The sequence below is a fragment of the Bombina bombina genome, chromosome 7 (genome assembly GCF_027579735.1).
Source record: "Bombina bombina isolate aBomBom1 chromosome 7, aBomBom1.pri, whole genome shotgun sequence".
NCBI lineage: Eukaryota > Metazoa > Chordata > Amphibia > Anura > Bombinatoridae > Bombina > Bombina bombina.
Window position 1 is genome coordinate 240,629,394 of NC_069505.1, and position 23,857 is coordinate 240,653,250.

Here is a 23,857-nt window from a genome sequence, read left to right on the forward strand (position 1 = left end):
TTAGAAAAATGTTGTGATTAACACACAAACTTTTATATGACACTGAGAATATATAGCAGTGTATTGCTCAATATAACCACTATTTCTCTTGTAAGATGTATCGAGTCCACGGATTCATCCTTACTTGTGGGATTTTCTCCTTCCCTACAGGAAGTGGCAGAGAGAGCACCCACAGCAGAGCTGTCTATATAGCTCCTCCCTTAGCTCCACCCCCCAGTCATTCTCTCTGCCTGCTTAACTGCTAGGAAGGGCAAAGAGCTGTGTGGTGACAAAAATGTTAGATTTTTATTTCTCAAGCAAAAGATTATTATTTTAAATGGTACCGGTGTGTACTATTTACTCTCTGGCAGAAAAGGGATGAAGATTTCTGCAAGGAGGATGATGATTTTAGCACTTTGTAACTAAGATCCACTGCTGTTCTCACAAGGGCTGAAGAGTACTGGAAAACTTCAGTTGGGAGAACGGTTTGCAGGCTAAGCTGCATATGAGGTATGTTCAGTCTATATTTTTCTAGACAGACTGTGTTAATTCTAGAAAAGGCTGGCAATATCCCCATGAGGGAAGGGTAAGCTGTATTCAGACACTTTAATAGGAATTTCAGCTTGCTTGAAGGGCTCATTAGCTACTGGTGACACTGTTAGGAAAAAACTTTTTTGTTTATTCAGTGAATGATGCAATTATAACGTTTTTTGAAGGGACTAAAGGGGTCATTGTGGCTTGTTTTTGAGTTTTGTAACTCACATGGTTAATTAAGAGACACTCTGGTGTTTCTCTGATAGGCCTCAAAACATCGAGTGAGGTGGGAGGGGCCTATTTTCGCACCTCAGTTGCTCAGTTTTTTTTCCTCAGACATCTAACTACTTCTCCTGAGGTTCCTGCTGTGTTTGAGGGCTGTAAAATAAGTTTTTTCCCCACAAATCGTTATGAAGGGCAGGTAGGAGCCACAACAGAGCTGTGGCATGGTGCTGAAAGTCCTTTTTTACCGGTTTTGACGTTTTTTTTCAATCCGGTTTTGCCATTAAGGGGTTAATTGTTTATTGGCATAGCTGTGCAAAGTTACTAAGTCTTTATGATGCTACTGTAAAAATGTCTAAAAGTTTACTGCTTTTTTACACTGTTTTGCAGAATTTGTGCAGCTTTTTTTCTCTTAAAGGCACATTACCGTGTTATTTACTTTGATTACAGTGTTTTCCAAGCTTGCTTGTTACATTACTAGCCTGTTTAACATGTCTGACACCAAGGAAAATCCTTGTTCAATATGTTTGGAAGCCATTGTGGAACCCCCTCTTAGAATGTGTCCCAATTGTACTGATATGTCTATAAACTATAAAGAACATATATTAGCACTTAAAAATAGAGCAATAGATAATTCTCAATCAGAAGTAAATGAGGGTTCGCCATCTAGCTCTCCCCAAGTGTCACAACCAGTAACGCCCGCACAAGTGACGCCAAGTACCTCTAGTGCGTCAAATTCTTTTACTTTACAAGACATGGCCACAGTTATGAATATAACCCTCACCGAGGTTTTATCATAAACTGCCTGGTTTACAAGGAAAGCGGGACAGCTCTGGGTTTAGGAAAAATGCTGAGCCATCTGATGCTTTAGTAGCCGTATCTGATATGCCCTCACAATCGCTCTGATGTAGGGGTGAGGTATTTGTTATCTGGAGGGAGAAATTTCTGATTCAGGAAAGACGCTTCCTCAGACAGATTCTGATATGACGGCCTTTAAATTTAAGCTTGAACACCTTTGCTTATTGCTCAGGGAGGTATTAGCGACTCTAGATGATTGTGACCCTATAGTGGTTCCAGAGAAATTGTGTAAAATGACTAATACCTAGAGGTTCCTGTTTACACTTATGTTTTTCCAGTCCTAAGAGGATTGTGAATTTCATTACTAAGGAGTGGGATAGACCAGGTATCCCGTTCTCTCCGTTTTAAGAAAATGTTTCCATATCTGACACCATGCGGGACTCATGGGCAGACAGGTTCCTAAGGTGGAGGGAGCTATTTCTACTCTGTCTATGCGTACAACTATACCTACTCGAAGACAGTTGTGCTTTCAAAGATCCCTATGGATAAAAAATTAGTGAGGGTCTCCTGAAGAAAATTTTTGTTCATCAGGGTTTTTCTCTCCAACCTATTGCGTGCATTGTTGCTGTAACTACTGCAGCTGCTTTCTGGTTTGCGGCTCTAGAAGAGGCTCTTCAGATGGAGACTCCATTAGAGGAGATTATGGACAGAATCAAGGCCCTTAAGTTGGCTAATTCTTTTATTACAGAGTGGCCGCTTTTCAACTGGCTAAATTAGCTGCAAAGAATTCAGGTTTTGCCATTTTAGCACGCAGGGCTTTATGGCTTAAGTCCTGGTGCTGCTGATGTGTTATCTAAATCTAAAACCTTTGAACATCCCTTTCAAAGAAGACCCTATTCGGGCCTGAATGAAAGAGATTATTTCAGACATCACTGGAGGGAAAGGTCATGCCCTTCCTCAGGATAGATCAAATAAGATGAAGACCAAACAAAATAATTTTCGTTCCTTTCAGAAATTCAAGAGTGGTTCCGTTTCAGCTTCCTCTGCTGCAAAGCAAGAGGGGAATTTTGCCCAATCCAAGTCAGTCTGGAGACCTAACCAGGCATGGAACAAGGGTAAACAGGCCAAGAAGCCTGCAGCTGCCTCTAAGACAGCATGAAGGGGTAGCCCCCGATCCGGGACCAGATCTAGTAGGGGGCAGACTCTCTCTCTTCGCTCAGGCAAGAGATGTTCACGATCCCTGGGCTTTAGAAATTGTGTCCCAGGGATATCTTCTGGAATTCAAAGACTCCCTTCCAAGGGGGGATTTCATATTTTTCGATTGTCTGTAAACCAGACAAAGAGAGAGGTGTTCTTACACTGTGTAGAAGATCTACATACCATGGGGGTGATCCGCCTAGTCCCAAAAGAGGAACAGGGGCTAGGGTTCTACTCAAACCTGTTTGTGGTTCCCAAAAAAGAGGGAACTTTCAGACCAATCTTGGATCTCAAAATTCTAAACAAGTTCCTCAAAGTTCCTTTATTCAAGATGGAGACCATTCGGACTATTCTGCCTCTGATCCAGGAGGGTCAATATATGACTACCGTGGACTTAAAGGATCCGTATCTACACATCCCTATTCACAGAGATCATCATCAATTTCTCAGATTTGCCTTTCTAAACAGGCATTACCAGTTTGTGGCTCTTCCCTTCGGGTTGGCCACGGCTCCAAGAATTTTTAACAAAGGTGCTAGGGTCCCTTCTGGCGGTTCTACGACCTCGGGGCATAGCAGTGGCGCCTTATCTAGACGACATCTTAATTCAGGCGTCAACTTTTCAGCTAGCCAAGTCTCACACGGACATTGTGTTGGCTTTTCTGAGATCTCACGGGTGGAAGGTGAACATAAAAAATAGTTCTCTCTTCCCTCTTACAAGAGTTTCCTTTCTAGGGACTCTGATAGATTCGGTAGAAATGAAAATATTTCTGGCGGAGGTCAGAAAATCAAAACTCGGCCATCAGTGGCTCAGTATATGGAGGGCAAATATCTGCTTTGTCTATTCTACTACACAAACGTCTGGCAGATGTCTCAGCCGTTAAAGCTTTTAGTCAGGCTTTGGTCAGAATTAAGCCTGTATTTAGGCCTGTTGCTCCGCCTTGGAGCCTAAACTTAGTCCTTAGAGTTCTTCAATGGGTTCCGTTTGAACCTATGCATTCTATAGATATTAAATTTCTATCTTGGAAAGTTTTGTTCTTAGTTGCTATCTCTTCGGCTCTGCTTTACAGTGTGATTCCCCTTATCTTATTTTCCATTCAGATAAGGTGGTTTTGCGTACCAAACCTGGTTTTCTTCCTAAGGTTGTTTCTAATAAGAATATCAATCAAGAGATTGTTGATCCTTCATCAAAGAAGGCACATCTGTTGCACAATCTTGATGTGGTTCGTGCTTTTAAAGTTCTACTTACAAGCAACTAAAGATTTCCGTCAAACATCTTCATTGTTTGTTATCTATTCTGGTAAGCGGAGAGGTCAAAAGGCTACGGCTACCTCTCTTTCCTTTTGGCTGAAAAGCATCATCCGTTTGGCCTATGAGACTGCTGGACAGCAGCCTCCTAAAATAATTTCTACTCATTCTACTAGAGCTGTGGCTTCCACATGTGCTTTTAAAAATGAGGCTTCTGTTGAACAGATTTGTAAGGCGGTGACCTGGTCTTCGCTTCATACTTTTCCAAATTTTACAAATTCGATACTTTTGCTTCTTCGGAGGCTATTTTTGGGAGACAGGTTCTACAAGCAGTGGTGCCTTCCGTTTAAGGTCCCTGTCTTGTCCCTCCCTTCATCAGTGTCCTAAAGCTTTGGTATTGGTATCCCACAAGTAAGGATGAATCCGTGGACTCGATACATCTTACAAGAGAAAACATAATTTATGCTTACATGATAAATTTATTTCTCTTGTGATGTATCGAGTCCACGGCCCACCCTGTATATTGAGACAGGCATATATATATTTTTATTTTTAAACTTCAGTCACCCACTGCACCCTATAGTTCTTCTTTTTCTTCCTAGCCTTCGGTCGAATGACTGGGGGGTGGAGCTAAGGGAGGGAGCTATATAGACAGCTCTGGCTTTGGGTGCTCTCTCTGCACTTCCTGTAGGGAAGGAGGAATATCCCACAAGTAAGGATGAACCGTGGACTCGATACATCATAAGAGAAATAAATTTATCAGGTAAGCATAAATTGTAGAACCACCATTTTTACACTATTTTTATATATGACACTGATAATGTAAAAAAGAGTGTTACAAAGAATATACCGCTATTTCATCAACCACCATATTTTAACGCTATTGAGAATATATAGTGGTGTATTGCTCAACTACAACCGCTATTTTAATTAACCACCGTTGTTTACACTAATATTATATATGCGCACTGATAATGTATAACATGTGTGTGTTATGCAAAATACCAGCTATTTCGTTAACCACCAGTTTTAAACGCTATTGTGGTAGTACAAATCTTTCAGATATGTTGCCCCACAAGTTTAGAAAAAATGCTGTTTAAGGCCAACTACCTATTAAGTACCCATGAAACTATTCTTATTAACACAATTTCTCAGGAGAAGCAGTTGAGAACTGCCTTACTGCTTTTTTTAGAATGAAATTAATAAGTTATATTTTAATTACCCTTTGTGCTGAGCCTACAATAAATTGGTAACTTAGGCTCTCAACTCCAGTGTGCCATATGATACCTCTTTTTCTTTCTCTCCTTTAACTTATAATCATAACCGGTATCCAGGAACTTCCCTCCAGAGATACACATGTTTACCCTGCAGTGATTTTTTTTGGAGCCATGATCTTGTTCCCACTATCAATTCCCCCCCCCCCCCCCCATAAGGGGAAAATTTATTTTCAAAATCTGTTTTATTAACTCTACTAAGTAACGCCTCCTTTCATATGTTCCCTAACAATGAAATTTCTAGTTTTACAACAAAGCTAGCTAAACATGTTACATTAAAAGGGGGAATGGGAGGTTGGCGTAAGAAGAGGTTATGTACCCCCACTGTTTTTGATCTTCTTGAAGCGTCTGATTCCAAAATAACTAACAACGCAGAACAAACCAATCACTTATGTGCATTTTGAAACCTGGGTATTATAAAGAGATGCATGAGAAAGTTAGAGCTATTAATGTTACATTATCCACGCTTAAAATGTAAGTATTGGCGTGAAGCTAAAGTACGATGAATTAGCACCGGGACAGTCGGGAGTAGTTAGGTAGTAGTGGCAGTATCATTACAGTTTCAGAAAGTTAACTCATATCTTAGGAGGGACAGTATACACTAATTTTCATATAACTGCAGTGTAATAGACACTACTATAAAGAATAAGATGCACAGATACTGATTATAAAAATCCAGTATAAAACTGTTAAAAAAAATAAATAACTTAGAAGCTCTCAGTTTAGCTCTGTTGAAAAGGTAGGTGGAAAGCCCACTGCAAGTGGAAATTACACCCCCCCCTCCCCCTTCTTTTGCATATGAAAAAGACCCTTTACATAAACAGGAGCAAGCTGGAGTAGGTAGCTGACGGATATTCTCATAAAACGTTGGGGCTTGGTTTAGGAGTCTGAAAATCGGAGCAATGTTATTTAAAAATAAGCAAACTATACATTTAAAAAAAACAAAAAGAAAAAACTTTATGGGCTATATAAATAGATCATCTACAAATATTTATGCAAAGAAAAAATAAGTGTATATGTGCTTTTAATAATCACATATTCAGAAATTACATTAACACACAGGCTGCCAAGAATGAGAATGGAAAGATATATTGTGTTATAAAAGCAGGATTCTGCACACTTTTTTATCTACACGACATCATAAAACATCAGCGTGTAAGTAATAGCTATGTACCATTGCTGCTCGCTGTCGATAATACAGGCGAAAATAACGAAATTATTTCGCGAAATTATTACTATGTACCTGTCATCATTTTGATCGTGTTACAATTGAGATAAAGAACGACCAGGATAAAAACGTGGCATTTAAATACGGAAGGCGATCATTAAGCTACACTTTAGGCCGCGTAAAAGAGTTGTTCTAAAAAAGATAAAATGGTTGCAATGAAAGCTTATGGTGACCCCGACCATATACAGCAATTATTACAGAACACAAGCCGGAAATGGCCTACCTGGTTTTCACGGTAGTTCATACATGTATGGCCGTGGAATAGGCGGTGTGTTCAGGAACTTATTCAGGATGGCAGTACCTTTGTTTAGGCATGGGTTTTAAATTGTAAAAGCACATATGAAAACAGCAGCACAGGGCATAGGAAAGGACGTGGTGAGCCGTGTGTCTTCAGCGGTTATGAATAACGGTCCACAAGAGGGGACTGGCATTGTGTATATTGCTAACAAGAGAAAGCCAAAAAAAGCATGATATTGCTTTTTCACCAATTTTAACACAACACATTATTAAAAACCGTGCACGCAAAATCAGAAAGAGACAGAGGGCACCAAGGCGTTCACACAGTTAGCTTTTTTTTTTTTTTTTTTTAAATGACATGTCAGAATTGGATATTTTCCAAATACAACCTACACAGACTAGTATAGAAAAATCACTCTATGTGGAAATACAACTCCTGACAGCAATTATTGAAAATGCACCTTTAGAGTAATATATAGCTGGAAGTGGAGATCATTATTTTGATCTGAACAACACCCTTTTGTTTATAACATGCAAAATTGTTAAACAAGACAATACACCACCTCCTGAGGGGGCCCGAGTCAGCCTCATCAATTATCCACTGGCCACACTGTTTAATCAAGTGGATGTCACATTAGGAGACAGACTTGTATCACAATCAAATAATCCTTTACGCTTACTGTGGGTACATTGAAAGAATTTCTTAATTATAGTGCTAATACATTATCAACGCAATTCACAGCCGGACTATTTTATAAAGATACAGCGGGGCACCATGACACACGTGCCATGGGGGGACAATCAAGGGTCAACAACAAGAGCGCACATGTTAGAAAGGGGTAAAACTATTGAATTTCTAAGACATCTTCACAATCACCTGTTTTTTACAAGAAAAGTTAATGTTAAACGGAATTGATCTGAAAATAAAACTCACCAGAAATAGATGCATTTTGTCTCATGTCTGCAGAAGCCAGAACAGTATAAAGTACAAATCTAAATGCATCACTTTTTGTCAAGAGTGCAACTATCACCAGCAGTGTGAATAGGTCATACACAAGGCCTGCTAACAGCAAATGCAAAATATTCTCTGAATAGAGTCGGACTGAAAGTGTATTCTCTCGCTGCAGGTAGCCGTGTATGTAATCAAGAAAATGTATTTCTGGGACAATTACCAAAGCTTGTGGTTATAGGATTTGTAGACAATGATGTCTTCTCAGGAGCTTATGACAAGAATCCACTATGTTTCAAACATAACCATGTAAATTTTGCTGCACTCTATCGGATGGTGAGCAAATGCCAACAAAGCCATTTCAAACCAGATTTGAAAGTGGAAATGCAATACGTGAATATATTTCTCTAGTAAACATTGCAGGGAAGCAGAAATCTGACTCTGCAATCCTAATTAACAGAGATGAATATATAAATGGATACACACTTTTTGCCTTTGATCTCACACCTGATGGAGAAAGCGGTTCTCATTACTCTCTTATACATAGCGGTAATCCCAGAAATGAAATTCGATTTTCAAAAGCACTTGAGAGAACTGTTAACATGATTGTATACAGCGATTTTTTTTTTTACAACATTATTGAAATCAATCAAGAGAGAAGTGTTGTATGACTACTTATAAAAGAAAAAAATTAATACATTGGAAATAAATAGAATTTTAGCAACTGATCCATATGCACGTTCTGCTTTTGCTGGCATATTTCCATGTGATTTACTACCAAAGCAAAAATGAACGAACTATCCTGCATGTTTTATTATTAACACGGACCCCCACACTGCTGCTGGAGAACATTTGGTTTCCATTTTTATTGATAAGAGGACTGGTTATTTCTTTGGCTCTTACGGTATAGACCCATCAGATCCAATATTTCCTAAATCATTTTTAATTTTCTTAAAAAGGAATGCAAAGCGTATAGTATTTCAGAATAAACGGTTACAAGATACATTTTCTATTGTATGTGGTGAATATTGTATATTTGTTATACGTTGTATGGCTAAAGGTATGAGCTTTAATAAAGTTTTGAGCTACTTTTCATCAGATTTAAAAAAAAAAAAATGATAAAATGGTCTCTTATTTTTTAAAGGATTGTAAACAATTATGACGTATAAGAAATATATGTAATGAACATGTTCGGACATGTAGACCTTGCTGTAACCAGACATAAACACTCACTTGATCAAACTGTTACATTAAATATTTTCTTTTATTGTATTGTTTATAATAATCATTTAATAAAAATGTTAAACATACATTTATTGCTGTTCTTTATTTCTCAAATTATAATTAAATAAAATTAAGAACATAATATTCAAGAATTAAGAAGAAGAAAAAAGCCCCCTCCCATTGAGAGGTGTGGGGGCTGAGTAAAGACTTGTGACACATCATGTGGAGAGGTCTATAAAACACAGCAACAACTCACTGGTTCCATCAACATTTACCAAGAATGGAGAAGACTGAAATGAACATTTAACCACTAGTCTCTGAAACGGTAATTCTTTATTTTTAATCTATAATATATTATTTTTATTATATTTATGCTTTTAAGATTTACAGTTTTCTTTTTATTTTCTGTTTAATTATAGCTAACATAGTGGGTTTATAATTTATTTAATTTATGTTTTGACGTCTGTATAATTTAATTTAAAATGGCGTATTGTCTTGGCTTTGTTAAATTTCTTTTGTTTAATTATTTTTTTATTGGTGTAAAAGTAGAAAAAGAGGAATCCTGGATATGTCGAAAAATAAAAACTTCTTTATTGAAACATGTTAAAAATAGAAAAGGCACACAAGAAAGATAGCAACCAGGTGTGTGGCACTGTTGGCTACGCGTTTCAGTTGATAGCCGTAATCATAGCCTGTAGTGCTACGTGTCACACCTCTATACATACTCATCATCTAAAATCTTATTGGATAAAAAATAAATTGACACACCTGTGCGCTAATCAAAGCTATACTAATAGTTAAACATACAACCAACACAGAGAGATATATATATAATATCATTGAATAACCTTATCTGTATATCGGGCAAAGGTAAACAAAGTAATTGTGTACTTAACAATGCATTAAAAGTAGTACAATAAGGGAAGGGAGGAGAATGGGCTAACAGACAAATGCATGAATGAGTAATATTAGTAAGCTTGAATAGAGAAATACTAAGTGAGAATCATAGCTCGCATGCATATAAGTAATAGATATTATAATAATAGCGTAGTTAGTGAGGCCAGTGATTGTAGGACAACTAAAATCAAAAACTATTAGGATAGTTAGTGAGCAAGTACTACACAGAGTAGGCATAAATGAATGTGGGAATATTCAATATCCAAAATTGTAATAGAAGAATTATAATAGGACTTAAAGGGACAGTCTATCATAGAATTATTTTTTTAAAATATAGATAATCCCTTTATTACCCATTCCCCCAGTTTTGCATAACCAACACAGTTATATTAATATACTTTTTACCTCTGATTACCTAAGCATGTGATAAGAGGCAGCCCTCAAAGGCTTAGAAATTAGCATATGAGCCTACTTAGGTTTAGTTTAAAACTAAGAATACTAAGAGAACAAAGCAAATTTGATGATAAAAGTAAATTGGAATGTTGATTCAATTAAAAGTTCTATCTGAATAATCAAAGCTTTCATTTCACATGCCAATGTGTTTAAAAACTTGAAAACATGTTTGAATTAACATATATTAGGGGTGCAATAGAGCTATATTTAGTTTAACACGAGCACAGGCACAGTATTCAATAAATACTGTACCTGTAAAATAGTGACAATTACGTGAGTAGTAAACTTGCCAGACTATAGCACCTAAGACACAGATTCCACTGAATGCCTGTAAACAGAGTGAACTAGGCATAACAAAATGAAGCTAGTCAATCTTTCTCGCAATCTCACGCTGATTACAGCGCTGTTTCAAAATCCCTGGAGGTTTAACTTCAGCTCCACGAAGTGCTGTATTAGCGAAGCGCTGTAAAGTGAAGCGCTGTTAAAGTGAGGTATACCTGTAGTTGCAAGTCTGTATAGAATACTAGCAATTTGTGACACACCTTTAATATTGTGTATTTGTGTCTATATTCCTACTATGGTTAACCATCAACAAATCCTTAAAAGCTATAATTTTTTTTATTTTTTTTTTAAGGATGCAGAAATTCAGAGAATATATGATGGTTTTAATGTGCCTTTTTCTCAGTGTAAGTAATTTATTCTATATTTGTAACTAGGGGCAAATTGTTCAAGTGTATATATATATTATATTTTTTTTAACAGGTGCAACATTTGATAGAGAATTGCTGGAAATTGTAGATGCTGTTGAACAAATGGGTAAGCCTGTGGAAAAGAAAATGTGTGTAATTAGCTGTTTTCTTTTCTGTGTGAATAGTGATTATAATCTCTATTTTTAACAGATTTTGCAAAAATCAACAATACCGCTGTTAATTAAATATTTCCTGACCGTACTAATTTGACAAGCCCCTGTGTAAGCAGATTGGAGATGCAGACACCAAAGAGACATCGTAAAACAGGTTTTAAAACGACATTTGAATTTTAACAGAATTGAGGGGCCTATTGGTTGTGGAGATGATAAAATGCAACATGCATCAAAAAGTGGGTTAGTCTATGAGTAATGTTCGCTAAAACCTATTCCTATATTTTGTTTTGTTTGTTTTTTTAAAACTTAAATTTTATATTTTTATTTTAACAGATCTAACATTAAAACCTAAAACAACCGTTGTTACGGCAATAGTTCACAATCAACCAGTAAATAAGGCTCCCAATGAACGTGTAAAACAAGCATTAAAAGCTTCTACTACTGGTGAGTTCAAATTGTTGGGTGCTCTCTTGTTATTTTGTATTTACTTAGAATTAAAAGCGCAATACTTTACAATTCTATCTTTTTCCACTAGTCTCATCATGTTCCAGAAGTAAACAATCGCAACCCATTTCATCTGTGGCTTCTAGAAAATCTATACCTGTAGAAGACGACATAACCACCATTGTTGATGATAAAAAGTATCCCACTGCAGTAGCCACTCATTGCAGAGCCAAGGGTTTTTCTAACAATCCAAAAAACTCTTTGAATGCTGTACAATTACCAGGATTGGGACAGAAAACACACCACACAAACATAACTAAGAAATCAAGTGTTAAAAGAAAACCTAGTGGTGAGAATAATGTTCAAAATACAAAAAAAAGAACTCTACTCAAAAATTCTGGTAATATCTTAAAACCTGTTGTTCCACTGCAGGATATCACAAACACAGTAAAAAACAACACATGTTTAAGCTTAGGGGTTCCACGGATATGTAGTTCAAGGTGTGAGAGCTTAGAAGCAGTTATTCAAAAAGAAATTACTATTTACAATCTTCTAGAGACTATCAACAGTATTCTAAAGACCAGTAATCTATATTTTCAACAGACACCCATGACCAATTGACTATACCTGGTTGGATGGGGGATTCGACGTAGTAGGGGGCGACAGTGGTCGCTAAGAAGACAGTATAGAGATAGAGCTGTCAGAAAAGCAATACAGATATTACGGCGTGTTGACCGACTACGGCATAGTGTGTTATCCAGGGAGCTGGGTAACCAAGCACTAAATATGCAGCAAAATTCAGATAGGTATCATGTATCTCAGGGCACAACTCCTGTATCAGACACAATTACCCCACCAATCAGAAATTGTAGATTGCCAATCACCCCCCTGAGCCAGAGCTTCAACATTAATGCTGGACAGCATCAAAGTAATCCACCTGGCATTTAGAACTCATAGATGGGTACCAAAGAAACATTAATTGTTTTGGTGCTGTTATGTATTATGAGCATTTCAGGTTTGTAAACCTAGATAAGTTAAGATTGTTTGATTCAGCAGTACAGGGCGTGCATGAAGCTGTACAAACAGTTCTACATAATTTGCAATCTGAAGTAAGACCTGGCGACCTAGTTCAGTTAAGATTTGAAGGTGATGGATTTGACAGGCCTTTATATGCCTTAAGAAGGGGCATGGATGGTCTAGATGCTGAGTCTTTTTTAAACAATGTTTCTGGTTTGTTGCAAAGAAATGCCGAGTGTATAAGTAGTGGTTGTTTAAGACTTGTGATCATAATTCTTAGAAACAGGGCTGGTGGTGTTATGAAATGTAGGAAGATACGTTCAACTACATATAGTTCACTCATAAACACAAAAAGACGTTGGCTATTTAATTTTAACAACTATGACTCTAACTTGTGTTTGGCTGCTAGTCTCAAAGCCCTTTTAGATGAACAATGTGACATTACTGATTCAGAACTAATAGTACAAGCCAGAGAGATGCACAAAACACTGTGCATACCTGATGAACATCTTGTTAATTTTAGTGACCTTCAGGCTTTTGAAAAGCTCTTGAATGTCACTATTAAAATACTTTATCATAATCAGGGTTCTTGGCAGCATTTTTATACTGATGGACCCTGTAAGGATAAAGTGCTCTTTGGTTTGCATCACAATGAGCACTATTACGGCATTAAAAACATCAAAGCTTTTATAGGTCATGATTATTTTTGTCAGTATTGCCATTCTATTTTTCACCACAAGAATAATCACTTGTGTAAATATTTTTGCAGAACATGTCAGATAGAATTGTGTTGAGGTTAAAGATGAAATATGTAGATTTCTTGGTTGTCGTTTGGTTTGTCGCTCAGTTGAGTGTTTGGCTTTGCATATTGCTTTTGCACAAGAGGGTAAGGTAGAGTGTCATAGCAAAGTGTATTGTGACGTGTGTTGTGCATAAGTTAGGAAAGATGGTCATGACTGTACACCCCCAACATGTAGCATATGCCATGATGAAATTGACATTTTTGACACACATCACTGTTACATGACGCCATACAAACCACCAAAAAAAGAGACTGATTACATTGTTTATGATTTTGAATGTATACAGGAAACGGGTGTTCATATACCTAATTACGTTTATGCTAAAAAGTTAGATGATTCAAAGTCATGGGAGTTTCAGGGATCTGATTGTTTGAAGGATTTTGTGAACCATTTTGTTACAACGAAATTCCAGTCTGTTACATTTATAGCACATAACGGTGGTAGATATGTTCCTATTTAGTGGTTCACAGTGCCTGACTTAAACATCCGTTTTATAGATTCTCTAAATTTTCTACCAATGCAACTCGGCAAACTGCCAAAAGCCCTAGGTTTTAAAGAATCTAAAGGCCATTTTCCTCATTTTTCTCTTGTAAGATGTATCGAGTCCACGGATTCATCCTTACTTGTGGGATATTCTCCTCCTTCCCTACAGGAAGTGGCAGAGCACCCACAGCAGAGCTGTCTATATAGCTCCACCCACCAGTCATTCTCTCTGCCTGCTTAACTGCTAGGAAGGGCAAAGAGCTATGTGGTGACTAAAATGTTAGTTTTTTACTTCTCAAGCAAAAGTTTATTATTTTAAATGGTACCGGTGTGTACTATTTACTCTCTGGCAGAAAAGGGATGAAGATTTCTGCAAGGAGGATGATGATCTTAGCACTTTGTAACTAAGATCCACTGCTTTTCTCACAAGGCCTGAAGAGTATTGGAAAACTTCAGTTGGGAGAACAGTTTGCAGGCTAAGCTGCATATGAGGTATGTTCAGTCTATATTTTTCTAGACAGACTGTGTTAAATCTAGAAAAGGCTGGCAATATCCCCATGAGGGAAGGGTAGCTGTATTCAGATACTTTAATAGGAGTTTCAGCTTGCTTGAAGCGCTCATTAGTTACTGGTGACACTGTTAGGAAAAAAACGTTTTGTTTTTTGATGCATTTATAACGTTTTTTGAAGGGACTAAAGGGGTCATTGTGGCTTAGTTTTGTAACTCATATGGTTAATTAAGAGACACTCTGGTGTTTCTCTGATAGGCCTCAAAATATTGAGTGAGGTGGGAGGGGCCTATTTTCGTGCCTCAGTTGCGCAGTTTCCTTTCCTTTGAGACATATCACTGCTTCTCCTGTCGTTTCTGCTATGTTTGAGGGTTGTTAAAGAAGTTGTTTCCCCCACAAATCGTTCTGAAGGGCAGGAAGGAGCCACAGCAGAGCTGTGGCATGGTGCTGAAAGTCTTTTTTTACTGGGTTTAACATTTTTTCAATCCGTTTTTGCCATTAAAGGGTTAATTGTTTATTTGCATTGCTGTGCAAAGTTACTAAGCCTTTATAATGCTACTGTAAAAAATTAGTTAAGTTTACTGCTTTTTTTCTCTTAAAGGCACAGTACCGTTTTATTTCTAAGTGTTTTTTACTTTGATTACAGTGTTTTCCAAGCTTGCTTGTTACATTACTAGCCTGTTTAACATGTCTGACACCAAGGAAAATCCTTGTTTAATATGTTTGGAAGCCATTGTGGAACCCCCTCTTAGAATGTGTCCCAATTGTACTGATATGTCTATAAACTATAAAGAACATATATTAGCACTTAAAAATAGAGCAATAGATGATTCTCAGTCAGAAGTAAATGAGGGTTCGCCATCTAGCTCTCCCCAAGTGTCACAACCAGTAACGCCCGCACAAGTGACGCCAAGTACCTCTAGTGCGTCAAATTCTTTTACTTTACAAGACATGGCCACAGTTATGAATACAACGCTCACAGAGGTTTTATCTAAACTGCCTGGTTTACAAGGATAGCGGGACAGCTCTGGGTTTAGAAAAAATGCTGAGCCGTCTGACACTTCAGTAGCCGTATCTGATATGCCCTGAAGTAGGGGTGAGGGATTTGTTATCTGAGGGAGAAATTTCGGATTCAGGAAAGACGCTTCCTCCGACCGATACTGATAAGACGGCCTTTAAATTTAAGCTTGAACACCTCCGCTTATTGCTCAGGGAGGTATTAGCGACTCTAGATGATTGTGACCCTATAGTGGTTCCAGAGAAATTGTGTAAAAGGGATAAATACTTTGAGGTTCCTGTTTACACTGATGTTTTTCCAGTCCCTAAGAGGATTGTGAATATTATTACTAAGGAGTGGGATAGACCAGGTATTCCATTCTCTCCCCCTCCTGTTTTTAAGAAAATGTTTCCCAAATCTGACACCATGCGGGACTCATGGCAGACAGTCCCTAAGGTGGAGGGAGCTATTTCTACTCTGTCTAAGCGTACAACTATACCTATCGAAGACAGTTGTACTTTCAAAGATCCTATGGATAAAAAATCTGAAGAAAATTTTTGTTCATCAGGGTTTTTCTCTTCAACCTATTGCGTGCATTGTTCCTGTAACTACTGCAGCTGCTTTCTGGTTTGCGGCTCTAGAGGAGGCTCTTCAGATGGAGACTCCATTAGAGGAGATTATGGACAGAATCAAGGCCCTTAATTTGGCTAATTCTTTTATTACAGATGCCGCTTTTCAACTGGCTAAATTAGCGGCAAATAATTCAGGTTTTGCCATTTTAGCACGCAGGGCGTTATGGCTTAAGTCCTGGTCTGCTGATGTGTCATCCAAATCTAAACTTTTGAACATCCCTTTCAAAGGAAAGACCCTATTCGGACCTGAAGTGAAAGAGATTATTTCAGACATCACTGGAGAGAAAGGTCATGCCCTTCCTCAGGATAGCTCAAATAAGATGAAGATCAAACAAAATAATTTTCGTTCCTTTCGGAACTTCAAGAGTGGTTCCGTTTCAGCTTCCTCTGCTGCAAAGCAAGAGGGGAATTTTGCCCAATCCAAGTCAGTCTGGAGACCTAACCAGGCTTGGAACAAGGGTAAACAGGCCAAGAAGCCTGCAGCTGCCTCTAAGACAGCATGAAGGGGTAGCCCCCGATCCGGGACCGGATCTAGTAGGGGGCAGACCCTCTCTCTTCGCTCAGGCTTGGGCAAGAGATGTTCACGATCCCTGAGCTTTAGAAATTGTGTCCCAGGGATATCTTCTGGAATTCAAAGACTCCCTTCCACGGGGGAGATTTCATATTTCTCGATTGTCTGTAAACCAGACAAAGAGAGAGGCGTTCTTACGCTGTGTAGAAGATCTGCTTACCATGGGGGTGATCCGCCCAGTCCCAAAAGAGGAAAAGGGACTAGGGTTCTACTCCAACCTGTTTGTGGTTCCCAAAAAAGAGGGAACTTTCTGACCAATCTTGGATCTCAAAATTCTAAACAAGTTCCTCAGGGTTCCATCATTCAAGATGGAGACCATTCAGACTATTCTGCCTCTGATCCAGGGAGGTCAATATATGACTACCGTGGACTTAAATGATGCGTATCTACACATCCCTATTCACAGAAATCATCATCAGTTTCTCAGATTTGCCTTTCTAAACAGGCATTACCAGTTTGTGGCTCTTCCCTTCGGTTAGCCACGGCTCCAAGAATTTTCACAAAGGTGCTAGGGTCCCTTCTGGCGGTTCTACGACCTCAGGGCATGGCAGTGGCACCTTATCTAGATGACATCTTAATTCAGGCGTCGACTTTTCAGCTAGCCAAGTCTCACACGGACATTGTGTTGGCTTTTCTGAGATCTCACGGGTGGAAGGTGAACATAAAAAAAGAGTTCTCTCTTCCCTCTCACAAGAGTTTCCTTTCTGGGGACTCTGATACATTCGGTAGAAATGAAAATATTTCTGACGGAAGTCAGAAAATCAAAACTCTTAACCACTTGCCGAACTCTTCATTCCATTCCTCGGCTATCTGTGGCTCAGTGTATGGAGGTAATCGGACTCATGGTAGCGGCAATGGACATAGTTCCTTTTGCCCGCCTACACCTCAGACCACTGCAACTATGCATGCTCAAACAGTGGAATGGGGATTATGCAGATTTATCTCCTCAACTGCATCTGGACCAGGAGACCAGAGATTCTCTTCTCTGGTGGTTGTGTCAGGAGCACCTGTCTCAGGGAATGTACTTCCACTGGCCAGAGTGGCTCATTGTAACGACAGATGCCAGCTTGCTAGGCTGGGGTGCAGTCTGGAACTCCCTGAAAGCACAGGGCTTATGGTCTCGGGAGGAATCTTTTTCCGATAAACATCCTAGAACTGAGAGCGATATTCAAGGCGCTTCAGGCGTGGCCTCAGCTTGCTGCAGCCAAATTCATCAGGTTTCAGTCAGACAACATCACGACTGTAGCTTATATCAATCATCAAGGAGGAACAAGGAGTTCTCTCAGCAATCCACATTCCAGGAGTAGAGAACTGGGCGGCGGAATTTCTAAGTCGTCAGACTTTTCATCCGGGGGAGTGGGAACTCCATCCGGAGGTATTTGCTCAGCTGATTCAGCTATGGGGCACACCAGAATTGGATCTGATGGCGCCGCGTCAGAATGCCAAACTTCCTTGTTACGGGTCCAGGTCCTGGGATCCCAAGGCGGTACTGATATGATAGATGCTCTAGCGGTACCTTGGTCCTTCAATCTGGCCTACGTATTTCCACCGCTTCCTCTCCTTCCACGTCTGGTTGCCAGAATCAAGCAGGAGAGAGCTTCGGTGATTCTGATAGCACCTGCGTGGCCACTCAGGACTTGGTATGCAGACCTAGTGGGCATGTCCTCGTTTCCACCGTGGACCCTGCCAATGAGGCGGGACCTTCTAATCCAAGGTCCGTTCTCACATCCAAATCTAGTTTCTCTGCGTATGACTGCTTGGAGATTGAACGCCTAGTTCTATCAAAGCGTGGGTTCTCTGAGTCGGTCATTGATACCCTGATTCAGGCTAGAAAGCCTGTCACCAGGAAGATCTATCATAAGATTTGGCCCAAATATTTTTATTGGTGTGAATCCAAAGGTTACTCGTGGAGTAAGATTAGGATTCCTAGAATATTGTCTTTTCTCCAAGAGGGTTTGGAGAAGGGATTATCAGATAGTTCTCTAAAATTACAAATATCTGCTTTGTCTATTCTACTACACAAACGTCTGGCAGATGTCCCAGACATTCAAACTTTTAGTCAGGCTTTGGTCAGAATTAAGCCTGTATTTAAGCCTGCTTCTCCGCCTTGGAGCCTAAACTTAGTCCTTAGAGTTCTTCAAGGGGTTCCGTTTGAACCTATGCATTCCATAGATATTAAATTTCTATCTTGGAAAGTTTTGTTCTTAGTTGCTATCTCTTCGGCTCGAAGATTTTCTGAGCTATCTGCTTTACAGTGTGATTCCCCTTATCTTATTTTCCATTCAGATAAGGTGGTTTTGCGTACCAAACCTGGCCTTCTTCCTAAGGTTGTTTCTAATAAGAATATCAATCAAGAGATTGTTGTTCCTTCTCTGTGTCCTAATCCTTCATCAAAGAAGGAACGTCTGTTGCACAATCTTGATGTGGTTCGTGCTTTAAAGCTTTACTTACAAGCAACCAAATATTTCCGTCAAACATCTTCATTGTTTGTTGTTTGTTCTGGTAAGCGGAGAGGCCAAAAGGCTACGGCTTCCTCTTTTTCCTTTTGGCTGAAAAGCATAATCTGTTTGGCCTATGAGACTGCTGGACAGCAGCCTCCTGAAAGAATTACTGCTCATTCTACTAGAGCTGTGGCTTCCACATGGGATTTTAAAAATGAGGCTTCTGTTGAACAGATTTGTAAGGCGGCGACTTGGTCCTCGCTTTATACTTTTTCCAAATTTTACAAATTTGATACTTTTGCTTCTTCGGAGGCTATTTTTGGGAGAAAGGTTCTACAAGCAGTGGTGCCTTCCGTTTAAGGTCCCTGTCTTGTCCCTCCCTTCATCCGTGTCCTAAAGCTTTGGTATTGGTATCCCACAAGTAAGGATGAATCCGTGGACTCGATACATCTTACAAGAGAAAACAGAATTTATTCTTACCTGATAAATTTATTTCTCTTGTGATGTATCGAGTCCACGGCCCGCCCTGTTTATTTCAACAGGCATATATATTTTTATTTTTTAAACTTTCAGTCACCACTGCACCCTATGGTTTCTCCTTTTTCTTCCTAGCCTTCGGTCGAATGACTGGGGGGTGGAGCTAAGGGGGGAGCTGTATAGACAGCTCTGCTGTGGGTGCTCTCTCTGCCACTTCCTGTAGGGAAGGAGAATATCCCACAAGTAAGGATGAATCCGTGGACTCGATACATCACAAGAGAAATAAATTTATCAGGTAAGCAAAAATTATGTTTTTTTTAACAGTCCAAAATCAAAGCTATATAGGGCCTATGCCCTGTGTAGACCACTATGGTGTTTAGTACATGATGCCCGATGAGAGAGCTGAATTTTTGAAGTGGTATGAAGAGAATAAGCATGAGACATTTGACTTTCAGACTGCTCTTAAAATCTACTGTAAACAAGATGTTGAGGTTTTAAGACTTGCATGTGTGTGTTTTAGAGAAAGCGTAATGGACATGACTTGGACAGAAACAATCAAATTTAACAAAAATGGGGAGTTGTTTGAAGACATAAACTGTATTGACCCGTTTCAACTCACCACATTAGCATCAGTGTGTATGGCTATGTATAGATTTAAATTCTTACCTAATCACACTATTGCAATACTCCCTTGAGATAATTATCACAAAACGCAAAAACGTTAGTCTACACCAGCCATTCAGTGGTTGATGTATGTTGCACATAAGGAGGGTATTGCAATACAACACGCTTTACGTGGTGGTGAGCGCAGGGTAGGTAAATACTGCTTGGATGGCTATGCTGTAAGAAACAATGTTCCTACAGTTTTTGAATTCCAAGGTTATTTTTACCATGGCTGCCCTGTTTGTTACAATGAAAATGATACAGATGAGGTAACAGACTCCACATACAGTCAACTGTATAATAAATACATTGTAAAAAAACTTTTTTTTATAGTCGTGCAGATTTGAGGTCAGAGTACTCTGGGAACACGAGTGGTTGAATATGTTAGCCAAAGACAAAGAGCTGCAACCTTTTAGTATTAAAAATGAGTTCCCACAGCCCTTGGACCCCAGAGATGGACTTTACGGTGGTCGCACAAATGCGATTAAACTTTACCACAAAACAGCACATGGTGAAAGTATCCACTACTATGACTTTACAAGTTTGTACCCCTTTGTCAACAAGACAAAAGCTTACCCTGTTGGGCACCCAGGAATTATTTTATGAGAATTTCAGGAACATTAATTTTTATTTTGGTTTGGCTAAAGTAAAAATTCTTCCACCTAGAGGGTTATTTTTCCCAGTCCTACCATTAAAATGAAATGGTAAGCTCATGTTCCCACTTTGCTTGACTTGTGCCACCAATAACAGCGTGACACAGTGTGATCATAGTGATGAACAACGTGCTCTCACTGGCACATGGTGTACACTTGAAATACAATTAGCTGTGGAAAAAGGATATAACATTTCTAAAATCTGAGATTTGGCATTTTGAAAATTAAAAAAAAAAATCTGTTTGAAAACTACATTTAAACTACATCTCGGGATAAACAGGAAGCTTCTGGCTACCCTGCATGGTGTACTGATGATGAAAAAAAGACACAGTACGTCTAAGATTACAATAAAAAGAGGATGTAGAATTAAGACCAAATCATATCACAGTAAACTGCAAAAAGACACATTTCTAAATTGTTTCTAAATTCTCTGTGGGGTAAGTTTGGTCAAAGAACTAATTTACCCTACACATGCATTGTGACAGACCCTGATGAGCTTTCCAGGTATGCTTTTTTACCATACTATGAGGTGTCTTCTTTAGATTTCATAGATGATGAAACAGCAATGCTTAGTTGGAAATATGCAAAACAGAGATACACAACCAGTAAAAATGTTAACATATTTATAGCTTGTTTTACTACAGCATATGCCAGACTTGAATTGTACATAGTACTGGACAGTCTGCAAGAGAGGTGCCTCTATCATGACACAGACTCTGTAATATTTGTGAGCAAGGACGGTGACTGGAATCCTCCTCTGGGTGATTATCTAGGGGATTTAACTAGTGAACTACCGACCGGAGAACACATCACAGAGTTTGTTTCTGCAGGTCCCAAGACGTATGGGTATAAACTGAGCAATGGAAAAACAAATCTTAAAGTAAAGGGCATAATCTTGAACACTGCTAACACAGATATAATCAATTTTGAAAGCTTAAAAGACTTGGTGTTGGACTACCCTTTAAATTCTAACATAGACAATCAAAAAAGACTTGTGGTAGAGCAACAGTGTATTACCAGAAATGAACGCTACTGGCAGATTGAGACATGTCCATTAAGGAAAACACAAAAGTGTGTTAATACAAAAAGAAAGTTATTACACAATTTTATTATTATTATTTATTTTACGACACTACCATTTGGTTACTAATATAGCACTAACAATGGACACGCGTTTGCAACACCCTTTTTCTTGTATTTTAGCAGGTCCTTCAAATTCAGGCAAAAGCTATTTTGTAAAACAAATTTTACAACATTCTGACACACTTCTGTCCCACAAACCTGATAATATTGTGTGGTTTTATGCATGCTGGCAAAAATTGTATGATGAATTATTATATACTTTCCCATATATTAAAATTATAGAAGGTCTTCCAAAAAAATGTGTTGATGATGATTTATTTCCACCTGATAAAATGAATCTAACAATTGTTGATGATTTGATGGAAGCTGCCAGTGGCAGCTCTTAAATTGAGAAGGCGTTTACAAAATATGTACACCACAGGAATCTGAGTATCATGTATCTTGTACAAAATGATTTTTTTTTTATCAGGGTAAAAAAAACAGAACTATCACTTTAAACACAAAATATATGGTACTTTTTAAAAACCCAACAGATAAGTTACAAATTACTACTTTAGCACGACAGATGTACCCTGGGAAATCTAATTACTTTTTAGAAGCTTTTGAAGATGCCACACGTATCCCTTATGGTTATTTGTTAGTAGATTTAGGAGCCACCACACCTGATGAGTTCAGGTTAAGGACATGCATCTTTCCACAAGATACACCTGTTGCATATATTTCTCTTGTAAGATGTATCGAGTCCACGGATTCATCCTTTACTTGTGGGATATTCTCCTTCCCAACAGGAAGTGGCAAAGAGAGCACGCAGCAGAGCTGTCCATATAGCTCCCCCTCCAGCTCCACCCCCCAGTCATTCTCTTTGCCGGCTCTAAGCAATCGGAAGGGTAAAGTGAATGTGGTAGAAAAACTGTAGTTTTTATTTTCAACAAGCAAGATTTTGTTATTTTAAATGGTACCGGTGTGTACTATTTACTCTCTGGCAGAAAGGAGATGAAGATTTCTGCAGGGAGGAAGATGATTTTAGCATGTTGTAACTAAAATCCACTGCTGTTCCCACACAGGACTGAGGAGTACAAGAAAACTTCAGTTGGGTGGAACGGTTTGCAGGTTAGGCTGCAATAAGGTATGTTCAGTCTTTTTTCTTCTAGACAAGACCGTGATAATGCTAGAGAAGACTGATAATATCCCCATGAGGGAAGGGTAAGCTGTATTCAGAGACTAAGTATGGAATTTCAAGCTTACATAACAGGGCTAGTTTATGCTGGTTGACACTACTTTCAAGGCAAACTGTTTTTTATTGAAAATATCATTTTTTGAGACACTTTGAAGGTTCCTTTGGGTTTCTTTCACGGGTTGTTACCCACATGGCTAATATTAAAACACGTTAGAGTGTTTCTTTAGGCCTCAGAAGCACCGGAGTGAGGTGGGAGGGGCCTAATTTTGCGCCTCTGTTGCGCAGTTATATTTGACTAGGAGTTCAAGCTGTTTCACATGGAGGGTCCTGCTGCAGTTTGAGGGCCTATAAGAAGCTTTTTCCCCACAAATCTGGTTCCTGAGGGAAGGTAGGGCCACAGCAGAGCTGTGGCAAGGTGCTGAACGTTTTTTAACCGTTTTTTTGGCTTACTGTTGATCCGGTTTGGGCATTAAGGGGTTAATCGTTTTTATTGCTAGTGGTGCAATCTTACTAATGCTTTAGGTACATACTGTAAAAATTTCGAAAAGTTTGCTGCATTTTTCACTGTTTTGCAAAATTGTGTGCCTTTTTTTTTATCTCTTAAAGGCACAGTAACGTTTGTTTTTTTTCAAAGTGTGTTTTTACTTGATTAAAGTTATTTCCAAGCCTGCTTGTTTTACTACTAGTCTGTTTAAACATGTCTGACACCAAGGAAAATCCTTGTTCAATGTGTTTAGAAGCCATGGTGGAACCCCCTCTCAGAATGTGTCCCACTTGTACTGATATGTCTATACACTTTAAAGATCATA

At 38.8% G+C, this 23,857-nt stretch overlaps 1 protein-coding gene and 1 long non-coding RNA gene across 4 annotated transcripts in view; both read left to right on the plus strand.

Moving 5' to 3' along the window:
• NR2C2 (nuclear receptor subfamily 2 group C member 2) overlaps positions 1 to 23,857 on the plus strand; it is a 456,514-nt gene that overhangs the window by 12,323 nt on the left and 420,334 nt on the right. The gene's annotated exons all lie outside the window — the stretch shown is intronic.
• On the plus strand, positions 10,870 to 15,625 carry LOC128666212 (uncharacterized). Its single transcript, XR_008403221.1, has 5 exons — positions 10,870 to 10,923; positions 11,000 to 11,053; positions 11,137 to 11,253; positions 11,433 to 11,543; positions 11,635 to 15,625. It is a non-coding gene; the product is annotated as an uncharacterized LOC128666212 (long non-coding RNA).